At 34.3% G+C, this 22,024-nt stretch overlaps 1 pseudogene; it reads left to right on the top strand.

Annotated features, from left to right (window-relative positions):
- The first annotated feature begins 20,850 nt into the window (after positions 1 to 20,850).
- LOC123597687 lies at positions 20,851 to 21,796 on the top strand (annotated as a pseudogene).
- Positions 21,797 to 22,024: the final 228 nt, after the last annotated feature.

The raw sequence follows: 22,024 nt of genomic DNA, 5'->3' as shown, positions 1-22,024 counted from the left end.
GTAACCAAAGTCATAACAAAAGAGAGCAAGTGACACACTCCAAAAACAACACCTCCTGTAGGGCCAGGCCTTGGACAGTGTAATATAAGATAGCAGTGCTTGCAGGTGCAGAGCACATAACAAGTTTTTAAAACTCATAAGGACATAAAACTACCCAAAATTATGAAGCAGAACAATTCCCCTCAAAAGAAATTCCAGGAAGAAGTGACAGCTAAAGAATTGATCAAAACAGATGTAAGCAATATAACTGAACAAGAATTTAGAACAATAAATTAATCGCTGTGCTTGAAAAAGGCATAGAAGACAGCAGAGAATTTATTACTGTAGAGATCAAGGAACTAAAAAATAGTCCTGATGAATTAAAAATGCTATAAATGAGGTGCAAAATAAAATGGAGGCAGCCACAGAGCAGAATAAAGAGGCAGTGGGGAGAATAGGTGAATTAGAAGATAAAATTATGGAAAAAGTGGAATCTGAGAAAAAGAGATAAAAATATCCAGAATCAAGAGGGGAGAATTAGAGAATTAAGTGATGCAAACAAATGGAAAAATATCTGTATCGTAGGAATTCCGGAAGAAGAAGAGGGAGAGAAAGGGGTTGAAAGTGTATTTGAACAAATCATAGCTGAAAACTTCCCCAATCTGGGGAAGGAAACAGACATTGAACTCCAAGAAGCACAGAGAACTGCCTTCAGACATAACTCGAATCCTTCTTCTGCATGACTTATAGTAAAACTGGCAAAATACAAGGACAAAGAGAGAATTCTGAAAGCACCTGGGGATAAATTAGGCTTAATATACAAAGGTAGAAGCATAAGGGTAATACCAGACCTATCCACTGAAACCTGGCAGGACAGAGAGGAATGGCAGGGAATCTTTAATGTGATGAACAGGAAAAATATGCAGCCAAGAATCCTTTATCCAGCAAGCCTGTCATTCAGAATAGAAAGAGAGATAAAGGTTTTCCTCAAACAAAAACTGAAAGAATTCATCACCACTAAACCATCCTTACAAGAGATCCTAAGAGGGACTCCGTGAGTGAAATGTTGCAATATATATTATATTATATAATAATTACAGGATCTATCCATCAGGAAGAGCTAACAATTATAAATGTCTATGAACCAATTTGGTAGTACCCAAATATTTAAAACAATTAATCACACGCATAAGTAATCTTATTGATAAGAATGTGGTACGGGGCGCCTGGGTGGCTCGGTCGGTTAAGCATCCGACTTCGGCTCAGGTCATGATCTCACGGTCCGTGAGTTCGAGCCCCGCGTCAGACTCTGTGCTGACAGCTCAGAGCCTGGAGCCTGTTTCAGATTCTGTGTCTCCCTCTCTCTCTGCCCCTCCCCTGTTCATGCTCTGTCTCTCTCTGTCTCAAAAATAAAAAAATAAATAAAAAAAAAACCGTGAAAAAAAAAAGAATGTGGTAATTTTAGGGGACTTTAGTACTCCACTTACAACAATGGACAGATCATCTAGACACAGAATCAGTAAAGAAACAATGGCACTCAGGATATATTGTACCAGATGGCTGTGACAGATATATTTAGAACTTTGCATCCCAAAGTAACAGAATATACTTTCTTCTGGAGTGCACATGGAACATTCTCCAAGATAGACCACATATTGGGTCACAAAACAGCCCTCAATAAATATGAAAGAATTGAGATCATACCGTGCCCACTTCCAGATCACAATGCTAGGGACCTTGAAATCAACCACAGGAAAAAGTCTAAAAAACCTCCAAAAGCATGGAGGTTAAAGAACATCCTACTAAAGAATGAATGGGTTAACCAGACAATTACAGAAGAAAATTAAATACATACTGAAACAAATAAAAATGAAAATACAACAATCCAAACTCTTTGAGATGCAGCAACGCAGTCCTAAGAGTAAAATACATTGTATTCCAGGCCTATCTAAAGAAAAATCCCATACATAATCTAACAGCATAACTAAAGGACTAGAAGCAGGACAGCGAAGCCAATGCAATTCCAACAGAAGAAGACAAATAATAAAGATCATAGCAGAAATAAACAATATAGAATAAAAAAAAGAACCAGTAGAACAGATCAATGAAACCAAGAGTTGGTATTTTGAAAAAATTAAACAAAATTGATAAACCTCTAGCCAGTCTTCTCAAAAAGAAATGAGGACCCAAGTAGATTAAATCATGAATGAAAATGCATTTATTACATCCAATCCCTCAGAAATACAAGCAATTATCAGGGAATACTATGAAAACTTACATGCCAACAAACTGGACAACTTGTTAAAAATGGACCAAGAAACATAAAATACATAAAAATAAACTTAATCAAAGATGTAAAAGATCTGTATGCTGAAAATTACAGAAAGCTTATGTAGGAAGTTGAAGAAGATACAAAGAAATGGAAAAAAAAACCCATGCTTATTGATTGGAAGAATAAATATTGTTAAAATGCCAATACTACCCAAAGCAATCTACACACTCAATGAAATAGCAATCAAAATTGCACCGCCATTCTTCTCAAAGCTAAAACAAACTATCCTAAAATTTGTATGGAACCACAAAAGACCTAAAGAGCCAAAGTAATGTTAAACAAAAAAACCCAAACGGAAGGCATCACAATCCCAGAGTTTAGCCTCTACTACAAAGCTGTAAACATCAAGACAGCATGTTATTGGCATAAAAACAGACACGTAGACCAATGGAATAGAATAGAGACTCCAGAATTTGACCCACAAAAGGATGGCCAACTAATCATTGGCAAGGAGGGAAAGAGATTCAATGGAAAAAAGACAGTCTTTTTAACAAACGATACTGGGAGAACTGGACAGCAACATGCATAAAATGAAACTAGAACACTTTCTTACACCATACACAAAAATAAACTCAAAATGGATGAAGGACCTGAATGTGAGACAGGAAACCATCAAAATCCTAGAGGAGAAATCAGGAAAAAACCTCTCAGACCTCAGCCGCAGTAATTTCTTACTTGACACATTTTCAAAGGCAAGGGAATTAAAAGCAAAAATGAACTAGGGGGACCTCATCTAGGCAAAAAACTTCTGCACTCCAAAAGAAACAATCAACTAAACTAAAAGACAACCGACACAATGGGAAAAAATATTTGTAAATGACATATCAGATAAAGGGCCAGTATCTAAAATCTGTAAAGAACCCACCAAACTCCACACCCAAAAAACAAATAATCCAATGCCAAAATGAGCAGAAGACATAAATAGACACTTTTCCAAAGAAGACATCCAGATCGCGAACAGGCACGTGAAAAGATGCTCAATGTCACTCCTCATCAGGGAAATACAAATCAAAACCACACTGAGATATCACCTCATGCTGGTCAGAGTGGCTAAAATGAACAAATCAGGAGACTGTAGATGCTGGCAAGGGTGTGGAGAAGTGGGGATCCTTTGCACTGCTGGTGGGAATGCAAACTGGTGCAGCCACTCTGGAAAACAGTGTGGAGGTTCGTCAAAAAATTAAAAATAGAGTTACCTTATGAGCCAGCAATAGTACTGCTAGGAATCTACCCAAAGGATACAGGAGTGCTGCTGCATAGGGGCACATGTATCCCAATGTTTATAGGAGTACTTTCAACAATAGCCAAATTATGCAAAGAGCCTAAGTGTCCATCAACTGATGAATGGATAAAGAAGATGTGGTTTATATATACAATTGAATATTACGTGGCAATTTGCAGCAACGTGGATGGAACTGGCCATTTGCAGCAACGTGGATGAAACTGGAGGGTATTATGCTAAATGAAATAAGCAAGGCAGAGAAAGACAGATACTATATGTTTTCACTCATATGTGGATCTCAAGAAACTTAATAGAAAACCGTGGGGGAGGAGAGGGGGAAAAAGTTACAGAGAGGGAGGAAGGCAAACCATAGGAGACAGTTAAGGACTGAGAACAAACTAAAGGGTAGATGGGGGATGAAGGACAGAGGAAAATGGATGATGGGCAGGGAGGTGGGCACTTGTTGGGATGAGCACTGGGTATTGTATAGAAACCAATTTGACAATAAATTATATTTAAAGTCAATCAATCAATCAATCAGAAAAAGAACAAAATAAATACTAAAAAGAAGAAACAAATAAAATAAAATGAACAAATTGAGTAAAGTTACAGGATATAAAATCAACATACAAAAGTCAATTATTTTTTAATATGCAAACAACAAAGTATCTCAAAAAGTAAGTAACCCAATTTATAATTGCATAAAAAATAAAATAATTAGGAATAAATCTCTTGAAGATGGCAAAAATATGTACGCTACAAATTATAAAATATTCATAAATGCCACTGAAGTAGAAACAAATAATGGGAAATTTTCCTATAGTTCATGGGGAGGAAGAATTAAACTTGTTTAAATATCCATGACACCCCAAAATGATTCACATGTTCAATGCAACTCCTATAAAATTCCAATAGAATTTTCACTGAAAGTGGGGTGCCTGGGTGGCTCAGTCAGTTAAGCGTCCAGCATCAGCTCAGGTTGTGATCTCATGGTTTGTGGGTTCGAGCCCCGTGTCAGGCTCTGTGGTGACAGAAAGGAGCCTGGAGGCTGCTGCTGATTATGTGCCTCCCTTTCTTTGCCCCTCCCCTGCTCATGTTCTGTCTCTCAAAAATAAAAAAAAAATAATAAAATAAAATAAAGAATTTTCACTGAAAGAGAAAAAAAAAACATAAAAATTATATGGAATCTTAAAATACCCTGAATAGACAAAGCACATTTGAGTAAGAAGAACAAAGCTTAAGGAATTAATCTTCCTAATTTAAAATAATATTACAGGGCTATGGTAATCACAATGGTATAATACTGGCATAAAAACAAACACTTAGACCAATAGCACAATATAGAACATCCGTAAATAAATGTACATATTTAGGATATGTTTTTGGTAAGGTGCCAAGAACACACTATGATAAAATGATAGTCTCTTCAATAAGGTATAAGGAGGACGCCTGGGTGGCTCAGTTGGTTAAGCGTCCGACCTTGGCTCTGGTCATAATCTCGATGTTTGTGTGTTTGAGCCCCTCATCGGGCTCTGTGCTGACAGCTTAAAGCCTGGAGCCTGCTTCAGGTTCTGTGTCTCTTCCTCCCTCTGCCCCTCCCATGCTCATTCTCTGTCTCTCTCTGTCTCTCTATTAAAAAAAAAAAGGTATTGGGAAAACTGGATATACAACAAATGTGCAAGAATAAAATTGGAACACTATGGTGTGAAAAAAATCAACTAAAATGAATTAGAGAATTAAACATAAGACTTAAATCCATAGGAAATTATAGATTAAATAAATAAATATATGAAAATCAAATGAAAATGAAAACAGGACAGTCCAAAACCTTTGGAATACAAAGAGACAGTCCCAGAGGGAAGTATATGGTAATAAAAGCCTACCTCAAGAAGCAATAAAAGTCTCAAATACACAACATAACATTATGCCTAAGGGAGCTGGAAAAGGAATACCAAATAAGCCTGAAGCCATAAGAAGGGGAAAAATGAAGATTGCAGCAGAAATAATGATATAGATGATGACAACAACAACAACAACAGCAGCAGCAACAACAACAACAACAACAATATAAAAGATCAATGAAACTAACAGCTGGTTCTTTTAAAGAATTAATAAAATTGATAACATCCTAGACAGACATCAAGAAGAAAAGAGAAAGGACCCAAATAAATGAAACAATGAATTAAAGAGGAGTGATCACAACCAAAACCACAGAAATACAAACAGTTACAAGAGAATATTTGAAAAGCTATAAGCAAAAAAAACTGGGAAATTTGAAAAAAAAAATGGACAAATTCTTAGAAACATACAAACTACCTAAAGTGAAACAGGAAGAAATAAAAAAAAACTGGACAGATTCATGACCAGCATAGATAACAAATCAGTAATCAAAAATCTCCCAACACACTAAAGTACAGGTCCACAAGGCTTCACAAGGGAATTTTACCAAACATTTTTTAAAAAAGAGTTAATACCCGCTCTTCTCAATCTATTCCAATAATCATAAATGGAAGGACACCTTCCAAACTCATTGTATGAGGCCAGAATTATCTTGTTTCCAAAACTAGACAAAGATCCCACTATAAAGAATTACAGGCCAACATCCTGGAAGAACACTGATGCAAAAATTCTCAAGAAGATACTAGCAAATCAAATGCAACAGTACATTAAAATAATTTTTCACCATGATCAAGTTGGATTTGTTCCTGGTCTGCAGGGGTCATTCAATATTCATAAATCAATCAAGAAAGGATAAGAATCATATGATCCTCTCAATATATAAAGAAAAGACAATGACAAAATCCAGCATCCATTCTTGATAAAAACCTTTAACAAAACAGATATAGATGGAACACACCTCAACATCATAAAGGCCATATTTATGACTCACAGCTAATATCTTCAATGAAGAAAAACTGAGAGCTTTCCCTCAGGAAACACAACAGGGATGTTCACTCTCACCATTACTATTTAACATAATAGTAGAGGTCCTAGCCTCAGAAATCATACAAGTAAAAGGAATAAAAGGCACCTAAATCAGCAGGAAAAAGTCACTTTCAGTATTTGTAGATGACATGATACACTGCGTAGAAAACCCGAAAGACTCCATGAAAAAATTGCTACAGCTATTACATGAATTTGTCATGGTAACAGTATATAAAATCAAAGTACAGACATCATTTTCATTTTTATACACCAATAATGAAGCAGCAGAAAAATAAATCAAGGAGTCTATCCCATTTACAATTGCACTGAAAACAATAAGAAATCTAGGAGCAACCTAACCAAGAAGTAAAAGATTTGTATTCTGCAAACTATAGAACACATATGAAAGAAATTAAAGACACAAAGAAATGTAAAACATTCCATGCTCATGGATTGGAAGAAGAAACATTGTTAAAATGTCTATACTACCTAAAGCAATCAGCGCATTCAATACAATTCCTATCACCAGGATTTTTCACAGAGCAGCAACAAACACTCCTAAAATTTGTATGGAACTGAAAAAGATTTCAACTATACAAAGCAATCTTGAAAAAGAAAAGCAAACCCGGAGGCATTACTATTCCAGAATTCAAGCTATATTTCCAAACTGTAGTCATTAAGACAGTATGGTACTGGCACAAAACTGACACATAAATTGATGGAATGGAATAGAAAATCCAGAAGTGGACCCACAAATGTATGACCAACTAATCTTCAACAAAGCAGGAAAGAATATACAATGGAAAAAAAGACAAATCTCTTTAACAAATGGTATTGGAAAAACTGGACAGCCACATACAGAAGAACAAAACTTCACCACTTTCTTACACTATATACCAAAATAAATTCAAAATGGATTAAAGACTTAAATGTGAGGCAGGAAAAACCTTCAATATCCTAGAGGAGAACACGGACAGTAACCTCTTTGACCTTGGCCATAGCAACTTCTTACTGGGCATGCTGCTGGTGGCAAGGGAAACAAATGCATAAATGAACTACTGGAACCTTATCAAGTTAAAAAGTTTCTGCATAGTGAAGGAAACTATCAACCAAACTAAAAGGCAGTCAATGGAATGGGAGAAGATATATGAATTTGACATATCTGATAAAAGGTTAGTATCCAATATCTATAAAGAATTTATCAAACTCACCACGAATACAATAAATAATCTGGTGAAGAAATGAGCAGAAGACATTAATAGACATTTTTACAAAGAAGAAATCCATGTGGCTAACAGGCACATGAAAAGATGTTCAACATCACTCATCATCAGGGAAATACAAATCAAAACCAGGATGAGATACCACCCCACACCTGTCAGGTATTGGCAGCAGATGCAGAGAAACTGTAATCCTCTTACATTGTTGGTGGGAATACAAACTGGTGTGGCCATTCTGGAAAACAGTATGTAGGTTCCTCAAAAAGTTAACAGAACTACCCATGACCCAGTAATTGCACTACTAAGTATTTACCCAAAGGATACAAAATATAAATTAAAAGGGATACCTGAACGCTGATATTTATTGCAGTATCATTAACAATAGCAAAACTATGGAAAGAACCCATAAATCCATTGATTGATGAATGGATAAAATAGTTGTGGTATATAAATATACAATGGAATACTTCTCAGACATCAATAAGATTTAAATCTTGTCATTTGCAACACTGTGGGTGGAGCTAGAGTGTGTACTATGCTAAGCAAAATAATTGAGCCAGAGAAAGACAAATATCAGATTATTTCACTTTTATGTGGAATATAATAAACAAAAGAAATGAACATATGGCAAGGGGGTAAAAAGACAGAAACAAACCATAAGAGACTCGTAACAATAGAGAAGAAATTGAGAGTTGATGGTGCGAGGCGGGTATTGGGCTAAATGGGTGATGAGTAAGAGGACATTTGTTATGATGACCACTGGGTGTTGTATGTAAGTTTTGAATCACTGAATTCTACTCCTGCAATCAATATTACACTATATGTTAACTAATGAGAATATGAATAAAAAATTGAAAAATATATAAGACTTAAATCCTAAAAAATAAGTTAACTCCTTTACAGCGGCAATATGATTTTTTTTGTTTTGTTTTGTTTTTTGCTTTTTATTTGACATCAAAAGTATAGACAAGAAAATGTTTAAAAAATGTAATTGGGATGATATCAATCTAAAAATATTCTGCACAGCAAAAGAAACAATCAACAAAATGAAAAGGCAATGTATGGAATGGAAGAAAATATTTATAAACATATATCCGATAAGTGATTACTATTGTATACATTTACTGTAGAGTTTACATATAGTTCATACAAATCAGTAGTAACAAAAAAATAAAAACCCAATTACAAATGGCTATAAGGCTTGAATTGACATTTTTTTTTTCATAAGGGAAGACTTACAGATGGCCAACAGGTATATGAAAAAATGCTCAACATCACTAATTATCAGAGAAATGCTTATCAAAACCACCATAAAATATTTTCTGACACCTTTTAGGTTGTTGATTATAAAAAGTCAAATGATAACAAGTTCTGGCAAAGATGTGGAGAAAAGAGATTACTTGTACTCAGTGGGGATGTAAAAAAAAAAAATAAAAACATTTTTTTCTAAATTTAAAAATAGAATTACCACTTTATCTTGCAATTCCACTTGTGTGTATGTGGCCAAGGGAAATAAATTTTTTCCCCTGAAGCGATATTTGCATTCCAGTGTTCTTTGCGGCATTATTCACTTTAACCAAGATATGAAAAAACCTAAGTATCCATTGATGAATGGTTATAGAAAATATGAAATAGACAGCTAATAGGTAGATGATAGACAGATGATAGATAGATAATAGGTAGGTAAATAGATAGATAGATAGATAGATAGATAGATAGATAGATAGATATGATAGATACGATAGATATAATAAATATTTAAATAATGGAATAATTTGCAGCCTTAAAAGAGAATCAAATATTTCAATTTGCAAAAACATGACCAAACATGGAGGATAATATGCTTAGTGAAATAAATATCCATAAATCTGGGGAAAAAGGAAGGAAGACATATATTTCAGATCAGCTAAACATGAATAATTTTATTTAATGTAATTTAAATTAATTCAAAGATGAATAAAAATACACAATTAATATAGCACAAAACATGTCTCAAACTTAGCAAAACCAATTGTTTTTCTTTTGATGGGTTTGTTTCCTTTTTTTATTTCTAACTTTTTAAATATTTGAGTGTAGTTGACACACAATGCTACCTCAGTTTCAAATGTACAACATAGTTATTCACATTCTCTATCCATGGGGCGCCTGGGTGGCTCAGTCAGTTAAGTGGCGGACTGGGTGGGGTTCAAGTCATGATTTCACCTGAGTGTGAGCCCGTCGTTGGGCTATCTTCTGGCAGCTTGGACCTTGGAGCCTTCTTTGGATTCTGTGACTTCCTCTCTTTCTGTCCCTCCCAGCTCATGCACTCTCTCACTCTGTCTCTCTCCCTTAAAATAAATAAACATTAAAAGAAATTTAAACAAATTCTCTGTCCATATTATTGTCACCACAATAGTCATACTGTCATCATACAACCTAAAAGTACAGAGAACAAACTGATGATTGCCAGAAAGGAGATGGTTTGGGAAATGGGAAAATGGATTAAGAGGAGTGGGGGATACAGCCTTCCAGTTATGGAATAAATAAGTCATGGGGGAAAAACACAACATAGATAATATAGTCAAAGATATTATTTATTTTACTCTTAAGATTATTGATGCATTGGAGGTGTATATAGCCCCAGGTGATCTATCTTTTCATTGTTCTCTACTAGAGCACTTTCATTATAGTTTATGTGTATCCTTTTTGTACATCAATTGCTATTGATATAGTTTTCCAAATTTAATGATATGTGGCATGATTTTTGGTAAATGATGTTGGACCAATCATTTGCAACATATTGATTGCCTTCAATTTTATATTTTGAAATGTTTTCAATAAATAGATATTAATATTGATTATTTCTACATTTTCCTGTATATTTTCTTCTTATTAAGATATAATTAATATACAGTGCTATATTAAAGCGTACAATAGAATGATTCAACAGTTTTATCCAGTTATCAGTGATCATCAAAATAAGTTTGCTTTCAATCCCCATTATCTATTTTACCCATTCCCCAACCCACATATGTTCTGGAAATCACCAGCTTGTTATATGTATTTAATAGTGTGTTTTTTGTTTGTTTCTTTTTTTGTCTTTTTTTTGCTTGTTTTATTTTTTTTTAATTCCACATATGAGTGAAACAATACAGTATTTGTCTATCTCTGGTAAAATTGTTTTGCTCAGCACTTATCATTTACATCTATCCATTATGATACAAATGGTAAGATCTCATTTGTTTTTAAGATCACATTATTTTCGGGGCGCCTGGGTGGCGCAGTCGGTTAAGCGTCCAACTTCAGCCAGGTCACGATCTCGCGGTCCATGAGTTCGAGCCCCGCGTCGGGCTCTGGGCTGATGGCTCAGAGCCTGGAGCCTGTTTCTGATTCTGTGTCTCCCTCTCTCTCTGCCCCTCCCCCATTCATGCTCTGTCTCTCTCTGTCCCCAAAAAAATAAACGTTGAAAAAAAAATTAAAAAAAAAAGATCACGTTATTTTTTATAACAATACATTGTAGACATATGTATATGTATAGATCTATATCTATCTATATCTATATCGATTATCTATCTACCTATCTATCTATCATCACCATCAACATCATCATCATTTATCTATCTCCATTCATTTACGGAGAAAGAGTCGGGTTGCTTCCATATCTTGGCTGTTATTTTTTTTTTTTATTATTATATGAAATTGGTTTCCATACAACACCCAGTGCTCATCCCAAAAGGTGCCCTCCTCAATACCCATCACCCACCCTCTCCTCCCTCCCACCCCCCATCAACCCTCAGTTTGTTCTCGGTTTTTAACAGTCTCTTATGCTTTGGCTCTCTCCCACTCTAACCTCTTTTTTTTTTTTTTCTTTTTTCCTCCCCCTCCCCCATGGGTTCCTGTTAAGTTTCTCAGGATCCACATAAGAGTGAAACCATATGGTATCTGTTTTAAATAATATTGTAATAAACATAGGGGTGCATATATTTTTTGAAATAGTGCTTTTGTTGTCTTTGGGTAAATACCTAGTGGTGGAAATACTGGATCATATGGTAATACCGATTTCAATTTTTTTCAGTAATCTCCACAGTATTTTCCATCCTACCTATACCAATTTACATTCCTACCAACAAACATGAGGGTTCCTTTTACTCCACATCCTTGCTAACATTTGTTATTTCCTGTCTTTTTTATTCTACCCATTCTGACAAGCGTCAGGTGGTATCTCTTTGAGATTTTGATTTACATTTCTCTGATGATTAGTAATGTTGAGGATGTTTTTAGGAGTTTCAGGAGTTTGTTGGACATTTCTACCCCTTGTTTGGAAAAATGTCTATTTTTTTTTTCAGAGTTCAGATCCTTTACCTCTTTGGTGACGATTATTTCTACTTATTTTATATGTTTGGTGCAATTATAAATGGGATTGATTCCTTGATTTCTCCTTCTGGTGTCTCATTATTGGTGTATAGAAGTACAACTGATTTCTGTACTTTGATTTTCTATTCTGTGACTTTGATAAATTCATGTGTCAGTTTTAGCAGGTTTTCATTGGTGGAGTCTTTCGGGTTTTCCACATAGAGTATTATATCATCTGTGAAGAGTGAATATTTGACTTATTCTTTGCCTATTTGGATGTCTTTTATATGTTTTTGTTGTATTATTGCTGTGGCTAGGACTTTCTATATACTATGTTGGACACAATTGTGAGAATGGACATCCCTATCATGTTCCTGACCTTGGGAAAGCTCTGTCTTTCCCGTTGAAGAACATATTAACTGGGTCTTTCATGTATGGCCTTTATGATGATGAGGTATGTTCCTCCTATCCTTACTTTCTTGAGTTTTTTTTTTATCCAAGATATTATGCTGTAGCTTTTCAAATGCTTTTTCTTTATTTATTGAGAGGATCATGTCGTTCTTATTATTTATTTTATTAATGTGATTTATCACGTAAATTGATTTGCAGATTTTTAACTGGCCCTGAATCCTAGGAATAAACCCCACCTGATTGTGGTGAATAATTCTTTTAATGTTTGTCAGATTTGAATTGCTAGTATCTTGTTGATATTTTTTGCATCCATGTTCATCAGCAAAATTGGTCTGTAAGTCTTTATACTGGGGTCTTTGTCTGGTTTGGGAATCATGGTAATTCTGGCTTCATAGAATGAGTTTGTACATTTTCCTGCCATTTCTATTTTTTTACAACAGCTTAAAAATAATAGGTATTAACTCTTCTTTAAAAGTTTGGTAGAATTTCACTGGTAAGGCATCCAACCCTGGAGATTTTTTTGATAGCTGATTCAAATTCTTTGCTGGTTATGGGTCTTTTCACTTTTTTAAAATTTCTTCCTATTTAAGTTTGGGTTTTTAATGTTTCTTAAAATGTATCCATTTCTTCAAGATTGCCCAATTTTTGGCATATAACTGTTCATAGTATTCTTTTACTGTTGGTTACATTTCTGCACTGTTTGTGATCTCTCCACTTCTATTTGTGATTTTACTTATTGGTCTTTCCCTTTTTCTTTTTGATAAATCTGGCTAGGGGGTTATCAATTTTGTTCATTTGTTTAAAGAAACAGCTCCTAGTTTCATTGATCTGTTTTACTGTTCTTTTTTTTTTTTTTATATTCAGTATCATTTATTTCTGCTCTAATCTATATTATTTCCCTTCTGCTGGTTTTGGGCTTTTGTTGTTGTTGTTGTTCTTTTTCCAGCCCTTATAGGTGTAAGGTTAGGTTGTGTATTTGAGACTTTTCTTCCTTCTTTAGGAATGTCTGGATTGCTATATATTTCCCTCTTATGACTGCCTTTGCAGCATCTCAGAGGTTTTGGACTGTAGTGTTTTCATTATTATTGGGTTTCATGTACTTTTTATTTCCTCTTTAATTTCTTGGTTAGCCCATTCATTCTTTAGTAGGATGTTCTTTTTTTATTTTTTTTTAATCTTTATTTTTGAGAGAGAGAGAGACAGAGTGTGAGTGAGGGAGAGGAATAAAGAAAAGGAGACACAGAATCTGAAGCAAGTTCCAGGCTCTGAGCTGTCAGAACAGTCTGATGCCAGGCTTGAACCTACAAACCATGAGATCATGACGTGACCCGGAGTCAGACACCTAAGTGACTGAGCCACCCAGGCTCCCCAGGAGAATGTTTTTTAGTCTCCAAGTATTTGTTGTCTTTCCAAATTTTTTTCTTGTGGTTGATTTCATGTTTCATAATGTTGTGTTTTGAAAATCTGCATGGTATTATATCGATCTTTTTGAACTTGTTGAGGTCTGATTTGTGACCCAGTATGTGATCTATTCTGAAGAATGTTCCATTTGCACTTGAGAAGAATATGCATTTTGCTACTTTAATATGAAATGTTTGAAAATATTGTTAAGTCCATCTGGTCCAGTGTGTCATTTAAAGTCATTGTTTCCTTGTTGATTTTCTGTTTACATGATCTGTCTATTGCTGTAAGTGGGATGTTAAACTCCATGAGTGTTCGTGTATTATTCTGTTGCAGTTGGCAAATATGCATGATATGATTTTATTATTTTTGATTTAGTAAGACTTGTTTTGTGGGCTACCATGTGATCTATTCTGGAGAATGTTCTATGTGAACTTGAAAAAAAATGTATATTGTTTTTCAATGGAATGCTCTAAATATATCTGTTATGTTCATCTGGTATTATGTGCCATTTAGTCACACTGCTTTCTTATTGATTTTCTGACTGGATAAACAATCCATTCATATAAACCAGTGTTAAAATCTCCTATTACTAATTTATTATCATCTATTTCTTCCTTTATGTCTGTTAGTAGAAGCTTTATGTTTTTTGATGCTCTCTGTTGGGTGCATAAATATCCACAGTTACAGTGTTTTGTTTTAGTCTCTTGTTACAGTCTTTCTTTTAAAATCTATTTTGTCCAATATACATATTGCTGCCCTAGTTTCTTTTTATTTCCATTTTCATGGCAAATGTTTTTCCATCTCTTCATTTTCTATCTGCATTTGCTTTTAGGACTAAAGTAAGTTCTTCTAGGCAGGTACAAATGGGTCTTGATTTCTTATTCATTAAATCACCTTATATCTTTTGATTGTATAACTCTTTTTTTCTGTATCTTTTATATGTTTTTGATTTGTGGGTACAATTAGCTTCATATATAACATCTTATGCATATAGGAATCTATATTAAGTTGATGGTTGCTTAAGCTAATACACTTTAAAAGCCCTAAATTTTTACTTTCTTCTCAGGTTTTATGTATATGATGTCATGCTTTACAATTTTTCTTTTTAATTTTGTGATCCCCTTGACTAATTTTTGTAGATAAAATGTACTTTACTGCTTATATGCTTTAACATCCATGCAGCTTTTATAAGTGATTAATCAACTATCATTATTATGCTTGAATTTACCTGTGAAATTTTTTTATCTATAACTGTCTCACTCCCACTTATAGTCTACTCTGTCTACTCAAAGAATTTATTTTAACATTTTTTGTAAAGCTGGTTTAGTGGAGATAAATTCCTTTAAATTTTGCTTGTCTGGGAAACTTTCTCTCCTATTCTGAATGATAACCCAGCTCGGTATAACATTCTTGGTTGCAGTATTGTTCTTTACAGCACCTGAATATATCATACCACTTCATTCTAGCCTACAATGTTTTGCTGAAAAATCAGATGCTAGCTTTTGTGGTTTTCATTGTATGTAACTCTTTTTCTTCTTTTGCTGCTTTTAAAATTATCTTTACTTTTACTTTTTGTCCATTTTAATTATTATGTATTTGGTATAGACTTCTTTATATTAATTTAGTTGGGGTCTTTCTGTGCATCCTGGATATGGATATCCATTTAATTTCCTACATTAGCTAAGTTTTTAGCTATCGCTTCTTTAAATAAATTATCCCCTTTTCTCTTCTTTCTAGGATTTCTATAATGCAAATACTATTAGGCTTGAATATTTCCTTCAGTTCTGTTAACATATTGTCATTCTTTTTTGTTCCCAAGATGCTATTTAAATTCAAATTAGTAAGTACATAGTGTAGTACTGGTTTTAGGAGTATAATTTAGTGATTCATTACTTACATGTAACTCCCAGTGTTCATCCCAAGTGCTGTCCTCAATGCCTATCACACACTTAGCCCATCCCTCCACTGATGTCCCTTCCAGCCACCCTCAGTTTGCTCTCTATGGTTAAGATTCTCTTATGGTTTGACTTCCTCTCTGTTTCTATCTTATTTCATTTTTCCTTCACTTCTCCTGTGTTCATTTGTTTTGTTTCTTGAATTTCACATATAAGTGAAACCATGGACTATTACTCAGCCATCAAAAACAATGAAATCTTGCCATTTGCAATGATGTCGATGGGATTAGAATGTATTATGCCAAACAAAGTAAGTCAGTCAGAGAAAGAGAAAAACCTATTGTCATTTTAATTGTATTAGTTTTTTTCTCTGTGTTGTTCAGCTTAGTTGCTTTCCATTACTCTGTTTTCTAGATTGCTAACCCATCTTCTGTGTTCTCTGATCTGCTATTAATTCCCTCTAGTGTATTTTTATTACAGTTATTGAGTTATTTATCATAGCTGGATCTCTCATATTTTCTCTTTGTTAAAGTTCTTACTGAGATCCCTCACCCTTTTCTCAAGCCCAGTATCTTTTTGACCATTACTTTGAATTATTTGTCAATCATAATGCTTATCTTTGTAGTATTATGTGTTTTTTTCCTCCTGTGGTTTTTGTCTTTTTTTTTTTTTTTAATTTGGGACATATTTCTCTGTTTTCTAATTTGTCCAACTCTTTGTTTGTTTCAATGTAATAGGGAAGTCAGTTACATCTCCTGATCTTGAAAGTAGCACTTTTATAAAGAAGAGAACTTGTGGTGCCCTGTAGCACAATGTCCTCTGTTTACCAGGACCATTTGTTTTTTACTGGTGTCTCCTATGTGAGCCCTACGTGTTCTACTGCTGTGTGTGAGCTGTATTTGTCTTCTGTACAGTTGGTTTTAATGGCTCACTTTGCCTGATGTGGGTACACTGGCAGTTTTATCCCTGTGTTATTAGGTGACCTGTCCAGGGCCTCCATAGGCTTTTACTAAGGTGATATCAGAAATCAGACCAGATGTTTGTTCTCAGTTTGCCTGATGAGGCTTCAGCCACACTGGACTTCAGGGAATTGCTTTTGTACTGCACAGTTCATTAACAATCCCATACTGCTTGTAACAATTTATAAATATAATTTTGAAATTACATTCATTCAAATACATTTATCATTCATTTGTGATTTTTAAGTAGCTATACACCACTCCAATATGGACATTTTAAAGCTAATTTCACATAGCCAATATCACACGTAACTATATCATTCGTGTAGAACTTTTTGTTGGAATTTTAAAAGAAATAAGTAAAATATAGGACATAAAACCTGTGAGAGGAACGTAAACAATATACTATATGTCTCAGAGGTGTGCGTATTCTCACTGATTAAGAGTAGAGACAGGTTTCATGTAGATTTTTTTTTAGCTGAACATTTTTGGACTATTAAGATGTAAAAAGAAGTCAGAAGGGTAAATTCATAGCAAGGAAACAGCCTGAGAGACATTATGAAAAAAATATATATATATATGAATGAAGGCATACAGTTTGAAGATAGCCTGAGACCTTGGGATTAAAAAAAAATTGTAAGGTAAAACAGGCTCCATTTGAGAGCTAATTTTGATTCCTGGTGTCAGGATCTACTTGTACACAGAAACAGATGCATGACTTAGTACTTTTACTGTTTTTGAAGCTAATGTAAATGGAATGGTAATCTTCATATTTTTTATCAAATAACCCACTATTAGTGTGTACAAGCACTACTGACTTTTAGCATTGATTTTTTAGTTTACAACTTTATTAAGTTCATTGATTAAATCTAACAGTGTCGTTGTGGAGTTTTAAAATTTTCTATATGAAAATATGCTGTTTTCACACAGAAATTTTACTTCCTCCTTTCTGATTTAGATATTGTTTGTTTATTTTTTGCCTGATTGCCAGGCAACACTTCCAGTATTATGTTGATGAGCAGTGGTGAAAGTAGTCACGACCCCTATGTTGTTCCTGACCACAGAAGAAATTATTTTAAAATCTCACTACTGAGAATAGTGCTAAGTTGTGGGCTTCCCAATATATGTCCTTTATTATATTATACATTTTGCCTCTATACTTAATATGTTGAGAGTTTTATTGTGAACAAATATGAAAATATTCAAATGTATTTTCTCTTTACTGAAATGATAATTTCATCTTTTACTTTATTAATGTTATGTATCACATTGATTTATTTGCAGTTGCTGAAACATTCTTGCATCCCAGGTATGTCCCATTTGATCATGCTCCATTATGTACTGTTAATTACTGAGAATTTTTGCATTTATGTTAATCAGGCCTATTGGTCTATAGTTTTCTTTTAGTGTCTTTACCTGACTTTGGTATCAAAGTAATGTGGCCTCATAAAATGATTTTGGGAGTGTTTCTCCTCTTTAATATTTTGGGAGAGTTTTAAAAAAATTGGTGATAGTTTTATTTTTTTTTCAATGTTTGGGAAAATTCACCAGTAAAGCCATCTGTTCCTGGTATTTTGTTTATTGAGATATTTTTGACTACAGATTCAATATGTTTTCTGGTAATTAGCCTGTTCAAATTTCCTATTTATTCCTGTTTCAATCTTGGCATATTGTAAGAATTTATCCCATTCTTCTAGGTTTTCCATTTAGTTGATATATGGTTGTTTACAGTAGTCCTTTTCAGTTGCAATATTTCCTCTTTCAATTATAAGAAGTTTTGTTTGTTTGAGTCTTCTGTCTTTTTTCCTTCATTGGTGTAGCAGTTTTTCCTATTTGGTTCATCTTTTCAAAGAATCTACTAGTTTTGTTAATCTTTTCTATTGTTTGCTTCTTCTTTATTTTATTTATGTTTGCTCTAATTTTCATTTTCTTTTCTTTTTTTATTTCAATTTGAGCTTAGTTTGTGGCTTTTTATATTCTCATGGCATGTAAGGGTAGGTTGTATATTTCAGATTTTTCTATTTTATTAATGTGTGCATTACTATCTATACAGTTCCCTCTTACACTACTTATTTTACATCCCATAAATTTTGCTGTGTGGTGTTTCCATTTTTGTTTGTGTTAAGATATGTTTTATTTTTGTATTTTATTTTTTAATATAATTTATTGTCAAATTGGTTTCCATACAACACCCAGTGCTCATCCCAACAAGTGTTCTCCTCAATGCCTGTTACCCACTTTCCCCTCTCCCCCACCCCCATCAACACTCAGGTTGTTCTCAGTATTTAAGAATCTCTTATGGTTTGCCTCCCTCCCTCCCTCCCTCCCTATAACTTTTTTTTTCCCTTTGCCCTCCCTCATGGTCTTCTGTTAAGTTGCTCAAGACCCAGCAATAGCACTGCTAGGAATTTACCCAAGGGATTCAGGAGTGTTGATGCTTAGGGGCACATGCACCCCAATGTTTATAACAGCACTTTCAATAATAGCCAAATTATAGAAAGAGCCTAAATGTCCATCAACTGACGAATGGGTAAAGAAGATGTGGTTTATATATACAATGGAATACCACATGGCAATGAGAAAGAATGAAATATGGCCTTTTGTAGCAATGTGGATAGAACTGGAGAGTGTTATGCTAAGTGAAATAAGTCATACAGAGAAAGACAGATACCAAATATTTTCACTCTTATGTGGATCCTGAGAAACTTAACAGAAGACCATGGGGAAGGGGAAGGAAAAAAAAAATGGTTAGAGAGGGAGGGAGGCAAACCATAAGAGACTCTTAAAAACTGAGAACAAACTGAAGGTTGATGGGGGGGTGGGAAGGAAGGGGAGGGTGGGTGATGGGTATTGAGGAGGGCACCTGTTGGGATGAGCACTGGATGTTGTATGGAAACCAATTTGACAATAAATTTCATTAAAAAATAAAAAATAAAAAGTTATATATATATGTATATATATATATATATATATATATACATAGTCAAAATATATAAATATATATTACATGATCAATTATATGTTTATTTGATCATGTATATTTGTATGGAATAAGTATATGTCAAAATAAATAAACATAAACACACACACTTATTCAAGTTGTTGGAGATACAGAAATGATCAATTCTAAATTTTTAAATATATGAATAGATGTTAAACCATGTGAAGTAATGCATCTTGCATCATAAGACGGTAATAGTCACAGCTATTTCTTACATTGATCCTTCATAATAATTAACATGGATATGAACTCTTTTAACTAAAAGTATATGTGTGTATCTGTAACTGGTAATGTTCTAAGTAGTTTTATTATTTCCCCTCAATCCTCGCCACACCTGAGCTCCAAAATTAAGCTTATCCTTTGTTTTATATAGAGTGGACACAGAAATGGTGAGTAAAGGGGGGAAGTTGGGTCTATGGTTGCTGAGATTCTAAGTATCTCATCTAAGGCTCATAGGTCTCTAAAGGGTCATTCATGTGTGAGAAACCTGACCTTTCCCTGGTGTGTGCATTGCTCACTGTACACAACCACAAAAACCTCACAGGGAAGCCTGCTCCTATAGGTACAAGGGTCTCTAATATTTGGTATGGTTTTTCTCCAATTATGTTTAATTTGCTTCTACATCTTCCTTACATTGAATATACTTCCAAGAATTTTTAATATTATTGTTGGTACTCAAAGCATTGATGTTAAATAAATTTACACTTGTATAACAAAAATTCTAGAAATATAATTTTTATTTATATTTTCAATGATTCATTGATTTGCCATATATGCTTAAGTTAGCCTCTCTGTAAATATATGTTAATGTATGACATTATCTATCATGATGAAATGTGATGATGTGAACTGTGGCAATTTCAATATTAGTTAGCAACCATTCTGACCCACATTTGTAAATTTTTAGTTTTGTGATAAGTTCATTAAATCATAAGTGATTAATAATCCCCTATATATAGGCCCATGGGACTTCTTTTTAGCACATGTTGATGTACACAAACATTAACACAAAAACTCTCAGTAAGCATTTCTTTTTTTTTTTTTTCCTTTTTTTCAGTAAGCATTTCTTAAATCATTTCAGGTTATTACATTTTGTAAATGACCCATTGCCTCCAAAGCTTTCCTTGCTGAATTTGAGGTCTCAATGAACTTGCGTCTAGGTGAAACCTCATGGACAACAAAACTCGGGTGGTCAATGAAACGGCACAGTCTGATTTCATCCTGGTGGGTATTTTCAGTCAGTCAAAACGCCCAACTCTCCTCTGTGTGGTCATTTTTGTGTTTTTCTTGTTGATATTGTCTGGAAACTCTATCCTGATATTTCTGATACACTGTGATGCTTATCTGCACACCCCTATGTACTTTTTCATCAGCCAGTTGTCTCTCATGGATGTAATGTACATTTACATCACTGTGCCTGAGATGCTTATGGACCAGGTTATGGGTGTGAATAAGATCTCAACCCTCGACTGTGGGATACAAATGTTTCTCTATGTGACACTAGGAGGTTCAGAATGTTTCCTTCTAGCCACCATGGCCTATGACTGCTATGTTGCCTCTGCCAGTCTCTTTATCATCCTGTCATCATGAACCATAGGGTTTGTCTCCTACTGGTATTTGGCTGCTGGTTTCTGGCATCTGTGGATGGATTCATGCTCACATCTGTCACCATGGCATTCCCTTTCTGCAGATCTTGGGAGATCCATCATTTCTTCTGTGATGTGCCTGACATAGTAAAGCTTTCCTGCTCACTTCCCTCCATGAGACACTCATGTACCTGTGTTGTGTCCTCACCCTCCTTTTCCCAGTGAGAGTCATTTCAAACTCCTATTTTTTCATCCTCCTCACGATCTACAGGATGAACTCAGCAAAGAGCCAGAAGAAGTCCTTTGCCACTTTTTCCTCCCATATGACTGTTGTTATCCTCTTTTGTGGGGCTGGAGTCTACAACTCCATGCTTCCCAACTTTCACTACATCCCTGAAAAGGACATAATGATATCTGTTTTTTATACCATCCTCCTTCCACTGCTAAACCCTTTAATCTATAGTCTGAGGAATAAAGATGTCACAGGGACTTTAAAGAAAATGTTGAATGTGGGAACTGTCTTTCAATAAATTATAAAATACAAAATTTAGATGTTAATGTGTTTTTCTTCATTCTACACATCAGAAATTTAGAAATTTATGCCAGTGATATTTCTTAGCCCCTAATACCATGGCATCTTACATCATATTCACAAACTACTTTATGAATTGCTTCAATATTACAAGTGTCTTTGATTATAAACTCCTCCACTAAAGGGTAGTGTAGTGTTGTAATATTTTGATGTAACACTGACTAAA

The sequence above is a fragment of the Leopardus geoffroyi genome, chromosome A1 (genome assembly GCF_018350155.1).
Source record: "Leopardus geoffroyi isolate Oge1 chromosome A1, O.geoffroyi_Oge1_pat1.0, whole genome shotgun sequence".
NCBI classification, from domain to species: Eukaryota; Metazoa; Chordata; class Mammalia; order Carnivora; family Felidae; genus Leopardus; species Leopardus geoffroyi.
The sequence above is the reverse complement of the archived record's forward strand: the minus strand, read 5'-3'. Positions and strand labels throughout refer to the sequence as shown.